This window comes from Epinephelus moara, chromosome 20, assembly GCF_006386435.1.
Source record: "Epinephelus moara isolate mb chromosome 20, YSFRI_EMoa_1.0, whole genome shotgun sequence".
NCBI lineage: Eukaryota > Metazoa > Chordata > Actinopteri > Perciformes > Serranidae > Epinephelus > Epinephelus moara.
The window spans coordinates 24,194,580-24,212,851 of record NC_065525.1 but is presented as its reverse complement, the minus strand read 5'-3'; the positions used below and the strand labels follow the sequence as shown (position 1 = coordinate 24,212,851).

Here is an 18,272-nt window from a genome sequence, read left to right as displayed (position 1 = left end):
CCACTTGCACAAAAAAAGTGTCCACAAACAAGGACAACAGGTCTAAGTTAGGCAGAATGTGTTACATGGGGCAGCAAAGCCAAAATGTGATGTCCTTGTATGAGGACGCAGGGTCTCCGGAGGGTATGTTTGCAGAAGACATTTCCTTAGCTACGGTGCAGCTGAACATTTTGGCAGAAACTTCAAAAAGCTTTGGATGTAATAAAATTACTTTGCATTGTGTCAAATTCATCAATTTTGTGTCTCTCGTCAATGAACTGTTTTACTTAACCTTTTTATTTACTCTGCTAGGACCATATATGGCATCATATAACTGAACAAATAGCTGACTACAAAAACTGTCGATGTCACAAAATGTTTTATGGTTACCAGTGATGGGCTGAAGCTTGACTCTGATAACTGGTGCTGGCACATTTGACAGTCGCTTTGGTTTGAAGCTGAAGTTGAATTGCTGGTTGGCTGACTTCACTAGTACCCTGATCCTGCTGTAAAACCACAACAGGTGAATGTAAATGTCCATGAGAGAACCAGACAACTTTAACTACCAGGTCTGATGATATCATTTTTAATTCACATTGGCATATGCTGCTTGCAACAACCAGATGTCAAAATTATCTTTATAGTCTTTGCGGTCTTCTTAAGCATTCTGTCACTACCTTTTTTTTCTTAACTTTGAGTCTTTTTTCTGTCTTAACTGAGAAAACTGATGGAAAATGTTTGATCCTCAATTTTGCTTTGCACGCTGGCTACAAACACTCTCTTCTCTGCTGTCTGATGAGCAAACATGGTTATCACTGTCAATAGTCACGGATTGCATTTGTTAGCCATGATTAATATTGACAGATATTTTCTACATTAATATGAAAAAATATGTGATGAAATGAATAAAATAAATGTTGATTAAATTGAATTTGAGAGCTTAAATTTGTATATTTTAGCATCCTTTTGTAAAGCTAGCAAGTATACTGAGCATGTAATAAAGTAACAACATACAAGGCTTATTCAAATGTGAAATATGTTTTTTGGCCCTAAAAGGAGTGCGTCTACAGCAGTTTTAGAAATGTTGTCAATGATTGGTACATTGTTAATGAAGGAGAAGTTCTGCTTACTGTTTCATTTTAAATTTCCTCAACTATCAGGGACACATCTCACACACATCAGGCTCTAATTCTACCGGGCAGTATAAAGTATTTTTAGATCAACTAAGTGGAACAATGCACATCCCATTTTTTTGATTGCTTGATCAGGCAAGTGGGTCAGAAATTAGACAGAAATATACTTGCTGGCGGTGCCCACAAGCTTACCTGATAGAGCAGGTGCCCCATGTACAAAGGCCATGTCCTTGCTGCAGTGGCTGCAGGTTCGATTCCAACTCCGGCCCTTTGCTGCATGTCATCCGCTCTCTTCCACCCCATCTCTCTCCACAATCTAACAAAGGCAAAATGCCAAAAAAAGGAAATCTACTCACCCAATGTCATTTTTTGCCCCTTTACAAACTGTTTTATTTTTTAGTGGTTATCAAAAAACAACAAAAACTAAAGTTAATTGTCATGAAAAATAACTCTGTATTATTGGCCTTGCTCTCAAATTTGGGGCAAGCTGCACAATAAAAAGTTGGGAGTTTTGCCCAGATCCTCTAACGCCACCGAAATAAAAATCTTGTTACCATAACTGAAATGCTTGCTTGCGCTTTAGCTCATAAACTTTTCTGTACCTGCTGCCGTGATCTCGCATGTGCCAAATCAGTGCTGCACATGTGCAACTCTCAACAGAGATGACAAGGAAGTGAGATGGGTCACTACTTAGCTACCTTTATCATCAGCTCCAGGAAAAAACAAAATCATGTGTTTAATTCTTAGGATTGGGCGTTATCTATTTTTCATATCTTTATACCTTCCCAACATTTCACCAGGGCATTGTCACTATTTATTCTGCCATCCCTCAGAGTTTCCGCTAGGAGGGAGATCTGTTCAAGCCATGAACTCAAATAAAAAAAGGAAATATTTTTACACCTATTTTCCGTATTAAACAGAAAAATACGACCATACACCTTCAAAATATAGGTTTATCCCTTCCTAACTAAGACTAGCTTAGCTGCCTTGTTGACACATTGTCAAACACACAAACAAATAAAACTCACCACAACCATCTTGGTTAGCTTTCCATTGTTCCAAAATCACCGAAACTCTGGTTTGGTCGAAATAAATCCCTAATATTAATTGATACGATGTTAAATATATGCCGGCTCTACACACTATTTTTCCCTGCTGTCTTTCTCTGGCATTGCTGACCGTGTTTTTACTAGTCCTGTAACGTTATCCCCACCTCTCTCAGCTTGGCTGCCCGTTCCACCATTGGAGACTGACCTCTAGTGGTGCACACGTTGCACTACATCGCCTCAATACAGCATCTCCGTATAAGTTTAACAGAAAGAGGAGCATCTGTATTTTTTTTACAGTACTGAAAATCATAACTTTGGGATTTCTAAACACCTTAGAATACCGTAATACTGTGATACTGCCCAATCAGTGAGTTGCTGGATTTACTAGCCTGACGTGGCATTTTACTTGCATGGGCAGTCCTCATTGTTGAGCCCTGCAGTTGCTAACATGACTTAGACTGTGTGAAGCGAGTGGCTTTAAGACTGGACTGTGAGGCTGTAGCTGAGTGCTGTGGTTATGGTCTCAGTAAGCAATCAGAAAGTGAGGAAATCTGTGAAGAATTATAACTAATACAATATTTTCCACAGCACAGATAGTCATTTTTCTGTATGTTAGTGCAGTACTAGATATTGAAGTACTTATAGAGGCATTAAGTACTTGGATAGGAGTAAATGATTGCTCACACAATGTTTCAGCATCTGCAAAATGAAAAACCGGTTAAGAGCGTTGTTCATTTTTAATATCAGAAAAATTGTAACTGCGTTGCAGTTTCGCTTTGTGCGTACAAATGCACAATTGCACACTGCTATGCAATATGAACCAGGGCTTCATGCTTTTATTTGAATATGAATGTTCTTCTAATACAGCAAAGGGTATACACAACCTTCAATTTAACCTTAGCCATTGTGTTCGATGCAGACTAGCCTTTCTATTGTTAAAGATGCTGCATCTTATTTTTTTAATAAGCAAAAGGATTAAATTAAACCCCATGCAATCCAAATGAAATGGGGATTTTTGGATGCATTCATACCAAATGTGTCTGGAAAAGATAATTCCACTTAATGGAGGCATTTAAAGAAGTTGGCTGATGCCTCCACTGCAACTTGGATTATATCATGTGTTTTTTTTTCTTTCTGCCATCACATTTATCTTAAAAAAAAAGGGAGAAACTCAACATTAACATGAATGTTTACCACAGCTTCTATATTAATGATTTTAATTTTGATGGATGCAGCAAATAGTGAGGTTTTCTACATTCTGAGAGGCATCTAATGAGGCATATTAACACCAACGATAATTATCATTATTATTCTGGTTATAATTACTTTTATAATAATATTGAATAATAATAATATTAACAACATTATTTTGTTAGTCATTTAATCTTATTTGGCTCTCTTTCTGTTCCATTTCCGCTCACTATATAGATTTCCCTCGGCCTGAGTTAGGGGCCGGTGTGAGCTGTCAGATTTGCGGGTGATATCTCAATTAAGCAAAATAGGAAAATCCATTGTTTATGGGGGTGTGAGAGGGTATTTCCAAGCCGCGGGCTTTAAAATGGGAACAAGAATGTGTTCGGTCAGCCTGAACAGCGCAGGAGGATTTTGGGGAGGACTCGTCCTTTGTGACACATGCAGCATAGACATAATGAATTATATTATAATTACAAAGCACAGTCTGTAGAAGTGGACAATATAGATATTTGGCCAGGGGGTGGAGTGTGCTGCTCCATAGAGACTGGGCCACTCCAGACTGCATTTCTATTCAGATCACTTTAACTTAGACAAATCTCAATGTGAATGAATGGGGCTTTGTTCGGAAAATAAAAACATTTGAACAAGGACGCATCATCTTCTCATTCTCGGGGCACATAAGCAATTTTACACGTCTGAAAAAGACATTGAGCTGTCGATGTTTTACTTTTTTAGACTCTCAAAAAGTACTCATTATGTATCTTTTTATAAATAACCTAGAAAACACACAAAAAATGCAAGCATGTACTTGTATTACACTTATTCAACAAATAAATGTTTGTAGGGAGGAATATGTTACACCAGAGAACAGTGGTTTATCTGGAGGAGCATGGTGTGTAAGTGTGTGTGTGTGGTGCTGGTGGAGGTAGTGTATATTGTGGAGAGATTGGGCAAAGCAGAGCGAGCAGAGAAGCAGAGGGGAGTGAAGCTGGCAGTGACTGAGAAGATGAGGATTTGACGGCAAGGTGACAAAGAGTTCAAACAAAATGAGGCTTGTAGATTAGCAGCACTCCCCTCAGTGACAGGTGTCATCTCTTGGGGCAGTCTGTCACTCTGCCTGCTGCCACTCTTTATATAATATGAGGAGAGAGGGAGAGACGGAGGGAGAGAGAGAGAAGAGGAGGAGAGGCAGCGCACACTTGCACCTCACAAGGCACGGCCTCGCCTGCTCCTACCTGCCAGTAAGCAAGATTAAAGACGAAGTGGCAGCGGGAACAAAAGTCGAGCAAATGTTTATTTACCTTTGCTGGTGATGTCGCTTTAATGGTTTTTATCATAACCAGGAAACTTCTCAATCAAAGTCAATGTAAAATCACTTAGGCGGGGACATTGTGGTATAACAGAGAGACACTGATGTCCATAATTACTCTTTGACATTGCAGTTGGAGGGTATGCTATTCAGGCAATTCAAATTGCTTTACATCTTTAATTGGTTTCATAATAATCAATCACTTTCATATTCCTGGATTTATTAAGCCATTGTAGAAAATGTGGGAAATCAGTGGGTAGGATTAGATGTTTTTATATAATTATGTTTTATTTTTTGTATATTTAATCCAATTTTTTTTAATATAATTTGCCAAAAAACAGATTTTGCCATCTGTTTTTTTAATCCATTTCCTGATGAAATGTACACGTCATCTTCTATATTATTCTAAATATTTTATAGCATTTTATTGCCCATTCAAAAATACTATAAATCGAAATAATACTACCCAACTAGAAAAAAAATTAATAAATAAATATGTACAGTATATCTATATATGGTTGTATGTATATTAGAAGAGGTTCAAGGTGATACTTACTAGTAAACATTTACTGCCACCCAGGAGAGACAGCAAAACAGAGAGTGACAGAGACACAGAGTATTGTTCTTTTGTAAAGAGTCGCTGAGTTTTGCCCAGACCCTTAACAAGTCTGTGATACAGGAAGGTATTAACTAAAGCTCGGAGGGAGCCAGCTCACATCATCCTGGTGACATGCAGGCTGAGACCTGCTGCTCTCTGCCCAGGACTCCAGCCATCTGCTCCACAGATTGCACTGAAACACACACAGCAAGCGCTGCTGCCACCCCTCTGGGTGAGAGAGTCACCAGAGGGTCAGCTACTTCTTCAGGACTTTCTCCCTTATATGTTTTGACTGCTCTTACTCGCTTATGCTGATTAGGGTCAGCAAGCAACCCGACTAATAATCTCATAATCTGCAGCGAGCGACGAACTGAGGATCTACAGTGTGTCCTAACAGGCAAGCGAGAGAGGCTGCACAAAGAGAGAGAGGGAACGAGAGAAAGAGGAAAATAGCACGAGAAGTATTCTGATGTTTGTTTTTGACAGATGAGGGATGCCCCCTATTGACTTTGTCAGGGAGGCTAGAAACAGGGGTAGAGAGAGTAAAACCGGAGAGCAGCAGTGATTGCAAATTGTGAAGAGAAATAACCCGAGTGACAGCATTCTCAGTTACAACCACAATGGTAGGAAAAGGGGTCCCTGAGATTATATGGACAAAGGGAAAGACTCGGTCTGGAAATTCAGATGGCCAATATACATTAAGGTTTTAAAATATTCATTGCACAGGTTGGAAGGGATAGAAGGTTATGTGAGTATTTGGCGCCCTCCCGAATGGAAAATTCTCTCTGAATAACAATCAGGTTGTACAGCATCAGACGTATAATGAAAACGAAGATGAGTGGTAGCTGGTTATAGCAACATGGGGCAATTTTCTGTAGCCTGGAAAAGAATAAATGTATTGACACAATAATTCTAAGTTAGACACAAAATAAGCAGCTAACTGTATATTTTATTTTTGTGTTTTTATTCGGTTAATTCTCTTTAATTCAGAACTGTTTTTTGCCTAAATGAATTTCCTGATTTCACACACTTGCAGCATGACGGCATCTGTGCCCTGTGCATTGAAAAACAAGTCATATGCCTCACAGTGCGTCTCTGGTCTGTGAACCAGTGTCCGTTGGGGAAATCGACCACCCTGGGCACAGTTGTGCTGGAGTGAGTAATGAGGCAGGCTTTCCACGATGGCTGATAGAGGCTCCCATTAACAGCCATGCTTCAGGGTATTCTCTGTCTCTGTGTTGTGGAATGGAAATGAGATCTGATAGAGCCATGTATAATTTGTTGTCACATCAAAGTGACACTTATTAGCTTTATTTCCTTATCATTGTTACATCTACAGTACCTCTGGGTAAATATTTCAGTAGATCAGACTGCTGCTAGCATGCTTTTGTTATGTGCCTCTAAGTATAGCAGTAGTCAGAATAAGTTTCATTGATTGTAGTTCTGTAACAACTGGTTATGGAGACGTGTGTCTTCTATTGACGTGCTTTTAAATTGGACACAATGAACGTACTTTACCCCACAAATAGATTTCCTGAAAGCTTATATCCAACGTCTCTGTTGGCTCTAAAGGAATAGTTTGGGCATTTTATTCCTTCTGGGAGCGCAAACATTTGTCATTTTTTCTTATTCCTCTGTGTGTCATCTCTTTTCATCGCCAAGGTTGATAATCTTATTACGAATATCATCCTGTAATATGTAAAAGTTTTGTGGTTTTTGATATATTTTATTCATCAGTCCGCATTCTCACACAGACACAAACACGTTAGCCCGCGCGCGCACACGGACACACAAGCAAACACGCACATTTTTCCATTAATCTCGCAGCTATCCTGAAGTGGATTATTTTGAATTTATCCAACAGCCCTCTTCATATCTTTGCGACTTTGAATTGGGATATTGCGGGATGGACCGCTATCAGAGCAGAATTATTTTCACAACTCCAACAGAGGACTGAGCATTGAAGGGCTATATTTTACCATTGCATCTATAGATGTGCAGCATTATAACTCATGAGTGGCACCTCATTTCACACAGCCTAATGGCTTGACACTGAGAGCACGCTGGGGATCCAGGCACGGGAGCTTCCCTTCATTTTTTTGGTCTAAGTTTTATGAGATACAAGGATTAGGGTTGATTGAAAGTCACAGTGAGCTGCTGCACAGCACTGCAGTATGTATAAGGGTTTAAACTTCCTTCATTGATGACTTAATTCTATTAATGATACACACACGCAGCCAATGTTACATCACTTTGATTTATGTTTTTTTTTTTTTGTACAAATTCTGCAGGCTCAATTTGCTGTGTCGATAAAAAAAACCTGACAAGTCAAAGATAAGTTCAGATGTGGGTCTTTATACGTCCCCCCAAAAATCACCCTAGACTGCAGCAGCTGTGATATTTAACTGATTTAGATAGAGAGAAGCAGACACTGAGGCACAGTCTACTCTTCAGTGAACTTATCTTACCCGCCTGCATGTGACAGACAGCGTGGCCCTCCAGCTTAGTTGTCATACAACGGCGACCAGTCAGAGCTCGTCAGGTTGCATGATTGTATAATTGTGTTGTGACACCTTGAACCCGCCGGTGGTATATAACCATGCTCATTTTCTGATAGCACACCGTGGGCCGTTAGAATCAGAGTTATGATGGGTGTAATTTGTGCCTCCAACGGCGGAGTGAAAGGAGCGGGTCATCAGCAGGATAAATACAAATTAAAATTGATGCAGGTCTCATTTCTGCTTGACCAGTTTGTGTTGGGAGGCTGCAGAGAGCTCGGAATGGTGCACTTGCCATTTGTGCCATTTGGTCTTCCATTTCAATTCAGGGCCTGGAGGCAAAAACTCCAAATAAAATGTACCTGCCCAAAGATGTGCCGCAGTATCACAGGCTTGATTATGAAGCTCGGCAGGCTGGAAATACGGCTGCTTTTATAGCTCAAGGTACGCCTTCGTGAAGATGTTGCTCATATTAAGTTTTTAAGTTCATGTCAAAGCCCAAAAATTACTAATATTGAAAAACAGAAAATAAAACAACAATAGTGTAGAGGTAGATTTGTGATATTTTCCTACACTTTAAATGAAAAGCGAGTGATTTGTGATTGACAGCTTCTTTCTGATTCCTACATTAGCTGTTTGCTGCTGTCTCTGGGTTCGTGTGTGCCTGAGTGTGTACCGGTGTGTGTGTGTTGTACGTCCAGCAGAGCCAAAGAGGCATCCTCCTGAACTCCTGTCACAGCTTCTCTGACTGCGAGTTCAAGAGCTCTTCATTACAGCCTCTGCGCATCTGAGGGAAAGAGAAACAATGCTTAGAGCTCAATGCACATAACCTTTCCATTCAATCAGCGGTTCAAACTGTCTCCCACTACTGAAAATCACTCTGTTTCTACCCAGTCAAGTGCACCGCTGAGTCAAAAAGCCTCCTATCAAAAATTAATAAAAGTATCTTTCACTGTACTGGCTGCCAGAAACCAAGGAACCTAAATGATAATTTCCAGAATGAGACTGACATTTTTCGGAGATCATAAAGCGATACAGAAGCTCTGATTGAAGACAGTAATCACAACATTTTAACCAGCATGCCTATGCATTACCCATCACTGCCTTTGAAATATGTATATTTATGAAAATAAGCAGTAAAACTAGCCTGACAGTACAACGGCGACGTCAAACAAAGGCTCGTCAGTAATGTTTTATACAAATCCACTGATATAATAATTATACTATCCCCAGTCTTTAGTGGAGGTTGATTGTTCTTGCTGTGAGCTAACACACTTAATTGTAGTATGCAAATGAGAGCAATTACAAAGCTTTTAGGTGAAGAGATGACAGCTGAGGTTGGTTTTATTGGAGGCCTCACCCAAACTGTTGCCATGGAGACCACATAGAATAACGCAACTGTCAAACGGATGTAATCTCATGATATGCCCAGAAATTGCCTGCGCTCTACTTTTTTTGTTCCACGAACTGATCCATATGAAAAAGGAGATGCTTATTACTGATTACTTAACAAATTGACAATTTGTGTTGTGCAAAAAGGGAAAGAGGGGCTCGTTTGAGAGACGGAAATGTTGGAATGGATTCAAATTTTCCAAACCAGAGTCTTCACAAGAATGTAAAATATGCTCTCACGCACAGTCCGAAATTCTTTGAGCTTTTTATGGTGTCAGCAATTAGTCAGATGTATAAAAAGGGACAATTATTTAAAGGAAAATAGTTTTATATTATTATTTAGCACATATATCTGACTGTACTGTGAAGTCTGTGGCTTCAACAAACAGGCCTTTGATTTATTGATACATGACAGGATACAGGATATTGATATGTGGCAATTTTAATACTAGTTAGGACTATTAACTGTGAGTCAAAGAGACTTACACACTCAAACAGAACAGGGTTTATTTAGGTGAGTGTTTATTGTCAGTGGAGCCGCCCAGAGTCACCTTTTCACACTGCTGATCACATGACAGTCCTAATAATGCTGCTGATGATTGTCATTGTCTATGACATGACACAGGACGCTACCTTTCCAATTAAAATCATCATTGCCTTTTTTTTCTTTTACAATATATCATTTTGTCAAAAAAAAATAAAATAAAAAAATACCTGCACCTTACAGTTTGATCAAGTTGCATGATTTTTAAATTACATACTTTTCAGGACAATTTTTTCATCAGTCCAAATTTAAAAACACTCACTGCTCCATCTTTGTTTATCCCAAATTACACCAAATGACACAATCACTGGCGTTGGCGTGCAAAAAAACAAAAAGTTGCGTTCTAAATTTGGTCAAATTTTCAACAACAATCTATATTACAATTACTCCTGTGCAGGCTTTCATGAATTAAATATGAGTTGTGTCTGAGAATGAGATGTTATAGAGGTAAATGACAAGAGGCAGCCTGTAATTGAGGTGGTGGCAACATGGGCCTACTGAACTAATCCCTGACTCAGTCATGTGACGGGCTGCTCACCAATGGCGGGAGTCCTTTTCACCACAAAGCCAGGGCAGCTGGGAAAATTGATTTCTCATCTGAGCTGTATTTGATAGCTTTTGAAATCAAAAATTGAAATTAACTAACCTACGCCCCGTCATTACAAAAGAGCAAATTAAACCATGCAGCGGCGGTTCCTCCGAGCTCTGGAAGCCTGAGAGGGAGACAAATGTGAAGATGCGGGCTCTCCTCGGCCCGTGACTCTCACACTCTCTGCCCAGAATAATATTAGAAACAATAAATAAAATGTGTGCTGTTGTATTTCAATAATATGTACTGTAAACCATTGAGCTTTTTAAAATATAATTTACAGCACATAGCAGCACATTTGCCTGGTGTGAGAGAAATAAATTATCTTTTTTATTCAAATAACAGATTCTGTCATATAGTTTGCTTTTTGCATGTTTTTTTTTTAAATTTATATATGGCAATAATTTGCCAACATTTAGATTCATTGGCAAAAATAACAGAATATATAATCAATATAAATATAATTGAAATAATCAACAGATAGAGTAATTTTTTGAGTGCAATAACTAAACTACAGGTTCTGCAGATTAGGCAGCTTCTCTAAATGTACAGTCTCAGTCTTCCTAAATAAAAAAAAAATTGTAATTAAAAAATTAGATATATATATTTTTTAATCTAAAGTTGTAGATTAAAAAAATTGTACAGGGAAATGAATCTTTATCTTTAAAGATTCATTTCCCTGTACTACACCCACAATTTGCACAAGATGCAATAACTGTGAGTGACTAATTTACAATTCATTATTAGAACAATGCAAAGAGCAGTTTAACAAGCATTTAGGAGTAAATCTTCTTTGTGAGACTGAGTGAAAGTGGACGTGAAGCAAAACAAGGTAGCTGGTTGCGTTGACAAACGACATGCCGAAACAGATGTTCCTGCAGGTGGACATGAAGATCAATAGGCGTTGGAGAGCAGCTAGATAGTTACCTGAGCTGCTGGAACTTGTAGCAGATGTTAAACAGACTGATGCCCTGGAAGGCTGATCAATGGACAGGAGGCAGATGGAGGAGAACATGGAGGAGTGCTGGGAGGCGCTGTGAGCAGAGAGAAACATAAAATAATGGGAGTCACATTTGATATGTAGATGGGCGCCTGTCCACAACAACGTTAACCCATCAACACAAAAAATAATAGGCTTCAACTTTTGGGGGGAAAACTTCCAACTTCAGCCAAAACTCGGCTCCCTTCATCGACTTCTGTTCGGCTAATTACTGGTGAATTTATCTCGTCAAAGTCAGGATCCTGTGAAGCTGATTATTTGCCCCGTATCGTAATTCTAAACAGGTAGGTTGGGGCACTGTGATGACCATTATCAGGGATGAGAAACAAGAGATTCAGCAGTTTTTCTGGGCTAAAAACTTGCCTAATTAGCAGTGGTAAGAGGTAGTGTCAGGCTGTGATCTAACAGACTATCACCTTTACCTCCCATTAGTGAATTAAATACACACTGAAAATCCCTAAGCATCTCTTGGCCCTCACTACCGGGTATAACTAGTGCATTATCAATCTTATTTTAAAAGCACACATGACAGAAAAAGCCTTATTCGCAGTGTTGTATTAAAATATTTGTCAGGTATTTTACAAATAAAATAATCAGGAAATATCATTCAAACAAGTTGACTTCACATAAATTACATTTAGTGTACGACACAATTATTTTCTCTGAACTTTAATCAGGCTAACTAGGTCTGCAGTTAGTAGCAATGTCTCTCAGTTCCTATACACCTGCACGAGCACACACACAGACCCACAGAAAGACAGTGCTTACTGTACACACACATACGCTCGCACACACACACACGCACAGATCTTCTGACATCCAGCGTCCCAGTGGCCTTGCTGTCCGAGAAGCAACTTGAACTAGGCGATAACCTGATAGACTTTATCTTGTCTTCCCTGGGTCTCAGTGAAGCCTGAAGAAGACACTTCAACTGCACAGCATCCCCCCAGAGTCCTAACCTTCCCCTCATCTCTCCTCGCCGCCACCGGTGCCTGAGAGCTGTCAGCGGCCTGTTGCTTATTGATGTTTCTGCATGTTTTATGTCTTTCTGAGATATGACGGCCCTGACACAGTGCTGATTTCAATCAGCTTGCCACATACCGCCGAGAATGACAGCTGTGGAAAGTAAGAAGGACAAAAAAAAAAAAAAAAAAAAAAGGGGAAAGAATTGGTGGGGATGTCATTGGCTCAGATCAGCTCTGGCCTTGTCTCTGACCGGGGATTCTCCTCCCTTCTAATGAAAATGTTTCATTCACATCTCGCATCTCATGCCTCCCTCACTGATGAATTCAATAGAAGAAAAAAGAGAAACGAATAGTGAGGGGAAAGAAATTCAGCTTTTGTCAGATTGCGGAGGCAAGAAGAGAGGATGACCCCGGAGCCAAAGGTTTTGACACTGCATCAATCCCTTTAGGGGTGAGGCCTGCTGGACCAGCTCTGGCTGAAGATTACTTCAGCACATCTGAGGGATGGCTGCTCTATCTATTTCACACATTCTATGCAGAGGAGAGCCTTGTATGCTTTGGATCCTGAGCTGCCCAGTAAATTAGGTCTGAGATCATTCCATGGAATGAGGGGAGCTATCCAGGGCAATTCAACTCCAAACCATTGACAGAGAGCTTACCGAATCCCTGTAAAAGGGAGACACATCTAGTCCCCTCTTTCTCTTTATGATACCAACTAGAATGTACCGTGGGTAATCCCAATAAGGCTCTTTACTTGCAAATTCAAGTATATGCACACATGTACCGATAAGACGCTCCCACGCAGCTTTCTCACATACGCGTTATTGACAAGCATATCACATCTATTCAGTTGTCTGCGCTTTTGTCCCTATCTGAAGTAATATCTTTGACTTATTAGGTGGCGCGATGCTAAATATGATGTGGTGATAATTGCAAATTCCCATCAGTGTTGAATCTGTGTGCGGGTCACACAGATTGTGCTGCTGGTTTATTTTGCTATGTTTTCCAGAACATGTGTATTTTAAAAAGATAATAAAACTTTTTTTTTCTAGATTTTTAATTATTCTATATGTTCACTTAAAGCACTTCTTGGTGTTTTAATATTGAGGCTGTGTTTTTCATCTCAAGATTTTAACTCAATCTAAACTGGACTTTAAAGTAAAAAAAAAAAAAAAATCTCCAAGATCTCAGTCTTTTCAAACTTGTGTTTGTCTGAATCTGATAAAGAGAAATTTATTCGCTTCTGTTTTCATTGAGAGATATCAAATTAATAGCTCTAGTCGGGGTACTTTACTTTGAGTGCGCAGTCATATTTCACTTTCATTTTTTTTTATAGAACACAATTACTGCGGCCATAATGAGATTCAAAACAAAGACTAAATTAGCTGTCATTAAATTATTTCAATTTCCTTACCCTAATAGAAGATTGTGACAGGTGTCATAGTTGCCGTTATGTTTGGCTTCGCAACATGTTATAATGGATAATTGATCCATCAAAAAACATCAAGCCAAGGCAATAACTGGCTTGAGACTGGCGCACTGAACATGCAGAAAATCGAATTTAACCCCATGTTGACTGAGACACTCCCTTGCTCTGTCGATCAAGCATGTCTCTCCTTGACAGCTCTGTTCGCATGTTGTTAAATAATCTAAAGGGAAAAAAGAAACATGAAAGAAAAAGCAGTCTCAGAGGAACTGTCACAGAGAAAGGAGAATGCCATGGGGGGCGAGGAATGCCTTCAGTCGCACAGCTTTTCACATTTTAATTTCAGTCTGCGGGACTGACTCATGGTAGCGCCTGAGTGAGTGGGTCCTGGGAGTCAGGGCTTGCGCTGACCCCTGAGCATAGACAAGCCCAGAGAGATGTCAGCTGAGAGCTCCTGAGGATCACCAGGCTGCCAAGCGCTTTGAAAGCTGCTGCCAATTCAGCCTAAGTTTCAGCTGAATGGTCGCCACAGAGAAGGGGAGCGACAGCAATAAAAACAGGTTGCAAAAGGAAGAGAATTTGCTTTCAAAATGTATTTGGCCTTTGACCTTGCATCCAACCCTGTGGCCTCTGTCTTTGAAGCTGAGCATATTTTTTGAGAGACACTGAAAGAGGGGAGGGTTTTAGGGGTGGACTTGGGGCCTGTCAGTATAAATATATTAATAATCTGACAGCTTCATCTGCTTTTGAGGGCTAGACTTGACAGCTTCACAATGGCCTGCGCTGTAGTCCTTCTCGTACATGTCTAGCTTTCCTGTCTGAACAACACAGAGAGTTTATTAAGACATCACACTCCTGTGAAGTATTGATTTTACACCAGTCTCTGTCACTTACTGTATTAGCCCAAGCAGGAGCTCCAAAATAAACTATGACAGCTGCATGTAACCTGCTGAATATGTTTGAGAGAACTGCTCAGTTCAGGTAAATGTGCTTTTTATTTTGTTGTACATCTTTAATCTAATATCGCCTGACCAAGTTCCGAGATCAAATGTAAACACACAACAGGAAAAATGCTTTGATTTTTTTTTTTTTTTAAACAGAAAATTCAAATTTTTTGACAGTGACAAATAAAGGAGAAACGCATTAGAGAGGAGATTGTTGCAATTAAGTTTCTGCAGCTCAGGAAAAGGAGCGAATGCTATCTTGAACAAAGGAGGGGGATGTGCATCTGCCTGTGGAAACGCGCCCCGCCTCTCAGACAGTGCGTCTGTCCGTGGAGAGACAGAGGGAGAGAGGGGTCAGAGGGAGCACAGGTAATTGAGGTGTCCCCTCCCCTCCTTTTTTTCCAGGGCTTCTCACCCCATCCTTTCACCCCCCACCCTATCCACACAGCGGGCACAATTACGCTCCCCATCACCCCACCAGCTGGCCCCCGTGATCCCACACTTCTTACTAAACGCGACTCCATCGGCCCTTTCCCTCTTAACCTCTCAGCACCCGCTCCAGGGGAATGGTAAGGCTGCACACAAAACTGGGGAAAAAGAACTCTGACAGTTCTACTACTTTTAACACTTTGCAAAAAAGGGAAAAAAATGGAGAAGTTGAGTTAAATGCAGGCTGTGCATTGAGAATTAAACTGTCTTTATGGCAGGTGTACTGTACAGAAACCTACAGCAGCTCTAAAACTGCATGATTCCATTGAATTTAAATGGCAATAGGAGGCTGTGGATTAGTTTAAGAGTAAAACATTGTCATACTGGGTAACAAGACACTGCTAACGTTGCGATAATTAATTTTACACTTTAAATTAGAGGAAATCTGACACATTAAGGAAGATTTGAAGAATAAATTCTTCAATACGGAGTAGCCTGTCCACCGCGCAGCATGCTAACAATTCAAATCAAACTGTAATAGCTATCAACATGTATGTTAATTGAGTGGCTTGAAATAGATTTCAACACCCGGGTGTCAGTCTGATCATACTTCTCGAACACGCTCCGAGTGTCTCTTGATAGACAGTGTTTTCACTCCATCCCTTCACATTAATGAGTGGGAAGGCTCTCCTGTGCGTTATTACCTGAAATAATACCATATGGTAAAATGTAAACAACATCTGCATATTCATGTCATAACTTCATCTGTTTAATTAGTTCCAGCAAAGCAGTTTACCCTCTGAGGCCCTCCCTGTCAGAGCAGTGATGGTAGAGCCGTGCCCTGCTGTCGGTCCTGACAGTCCTCCATTGTTCAGTTGACGCTCCTGCCCTGTCTGTTTAATGCCAGGTGCATCTTTACAGGCCACGGATCAGGTGAAGTGAGTTAGGGAGCTTCTTTCACACTGATGCCAAACCTGACATATTCCTCTTTAGCGAGGAGACCCAGCAATTATTTGAGGATATTCTATTATATGTAAACACAGCTTGGTTAAAAGCCAAACTTTCACCAAATGACACCATCTCTGACATGCATCAGCCACTGCAGGCATCAATATGTGTGGTGAAATGCATCTGTTTTCACTCCGCACAGCCACACTGTCGGAGAGAATGTGATACGCACAGTTCAGGTCAATCACGTGTGTAAAATAATAACCAGATATATATATTTTTTTCTATTTAAATGCTGGCCAAGATTAGACCCATTCAACAGACTCTTGCCATGAAATAATTCATACAGACATACGCTTCACGAGTAGGTGGTCTTTGATATGTAACACTGCTTCGCAATATTTTTGTGCATGTTTCATTTGGCAATCAATATTTCTGTATATTATGAAAACAATACTAGCAGTGCCAGAAAATTTACAAGGTTTTTTTTTTTTTTTTTTTTTACTATACGCTGCTTTTCTTTTTTCTTTGGACACTTGTCCTACAAACAAAGAAAAAATAAAGAAAAACAGGGCAACGTGGTACGAGAAGCTTGAGTGGGCATTCTCTAATTAAATTCTCCTTCATCAGACGCTCGTTTGTGCACAAGCATTAATACTTTTGACCCCATGTAGCCCGAACACTAACATGCCTGAGGAAGGAAAAAGAGGAGGGAAATGAAAGAGAAAAACATGAAGGAATATCTTATTAGGGGAGTCAGGCATGTTTTGGCCCTCGTTTCTTGATGGCTGCTCTTGGTGTCGCGACCTACTGGCGTCTAGCTAATACGACAGTGTACGCCATGCCATTGTTCTCAATCAATAACTAATTATCAAAGTACTGGCTCCGACTTGTATTGTCCTCTTTGCTTGGAGCCCCTTGTTGTGGACTGAAAGACAGAAAGGGGGAAGAAAGGGGAAAGGAGGGTGGCTTTTGGCTGCACAGTGATGCTGCCGCCACAACATCCTCGCAAGCCTTTCAAGATACACTGTGCCGTCAGTTTGAATTACCATCCCCTACTAATTGATATGAATTAGAACAGAAGAATTATTGTTGCTGCTGAATGTCATAACGATATCCTCAAAGTAATCATGGGAGACAAAAAGAGAACAGCACAAAACACACAAGCAGACCAAATAAGAAAAGACAAATTAAGCCGACTCCTGCTAGGGACTTTGCAAACGAGGCTTTAAACAATAGGGAAAGAAAATTAGACTGCTACCAATCTGTATGTTTCATTATTTCAATCTTGTTTGCAAGTATGTACCACGATTTTAACCAAACAGAAAGGATTCCTCCTCCAGACAAACAGCGTAAAGTTGTGTTTTATTTGCGAGCTGTATCTTAACCATCAACAGGTTCAAACGCAGCACTCTAATCACTGATACAATGTCCTTTTATCACCTTGTCATTGTTCGTTGGTTTTTACAAATGAGCTGACTGAAATAGAGGAACCCAGTAATTCGTAGTTGGCAACACAGCGTGGATTGTGTGCTGGTGCCTGCCTGTCTCTGTGCCTCCTAATGGAGTGGCGAGTCCTGTCATCCCACGTGGCAGCACAGTTCACTTCTCCGCAGTCCTGTTGGTGCCACTGGCACCAGGACTGGGGGCCAAAACCCCCAGGAGCCCAGGGGGTGGCTGGTGCCCCTGTGGCAGGCAGGGGTCAGCCTAGTAAAAGTGCAGCCCTCAGGACAGTGAGTCTAATCCCACAGCAAGACCATGGCAGCTGGAGCGGCCCATCCGTTCAGCCTGTGTAATGATATCACTTGCACTAGATCTGATGTCTGACCTCATTACCAGAGTTTAATTGCGTTGCTAACAGACTTTCAGTTCTTCTTTTCTCTGGCCTCTTTCTGTTTTTGACAGCTCTCCAAAAGAATGTCTCTGTTGCTCAAAAAACTAAATTAATTTTCCTATAGGCCTGTATTTTGTCCTGTTTACCATGTGGGCATTAAAATTGAAATGGATAAAACTGAGCCTTGGCTAGATAGCGAAAATATGACTCGTCTTTGAATTTTAATCAGCTAAATATTGGAAAAATTAAACCTAAAAAATAAATAATTTATTTATACATTTTGTGAGGGTTCCCTTACAGTTAGAAAAGTTCAGTACTGTAATGCACGCTGTATATATTTCCCAAAAAATAAACTTTTCATCGAAAAACATCACAGCTGCCCCTTCAAATTGAAAACCGATAAATAAATAAATAAATAAATAAATAAATAAATTCGAAATT

General features: G+C 40.2%; 1 long non-coding RNA gene across 1 annotated transcript in view; it reads right to left on the bottom strand.

The window, feature by feature from the left end:
- Positions 1 to 8,330: 8,330 nt before the first annotated feature.
- LOC126408196 (uncharacterized) overlaps positions 8,331 to 18,272 on the bottom strand; it is a 76,299-nt gene continuing 66,357 nt past the window's right edge. The window contains exons 3-4 of the long non-coding RNA XR_007571843.1: positions 11,213 to 11,319; positions 8,331 to 8,547 (exon numbers count right to left, since the gene is read on the bottom strand). This is a non-coding gene — a long non-coding RNA (uncharacterized LOC126408196). The remainder of the gene's footprint in view (positions 8,548 to 11,212; positions 11,320 to 18,272) is intronic.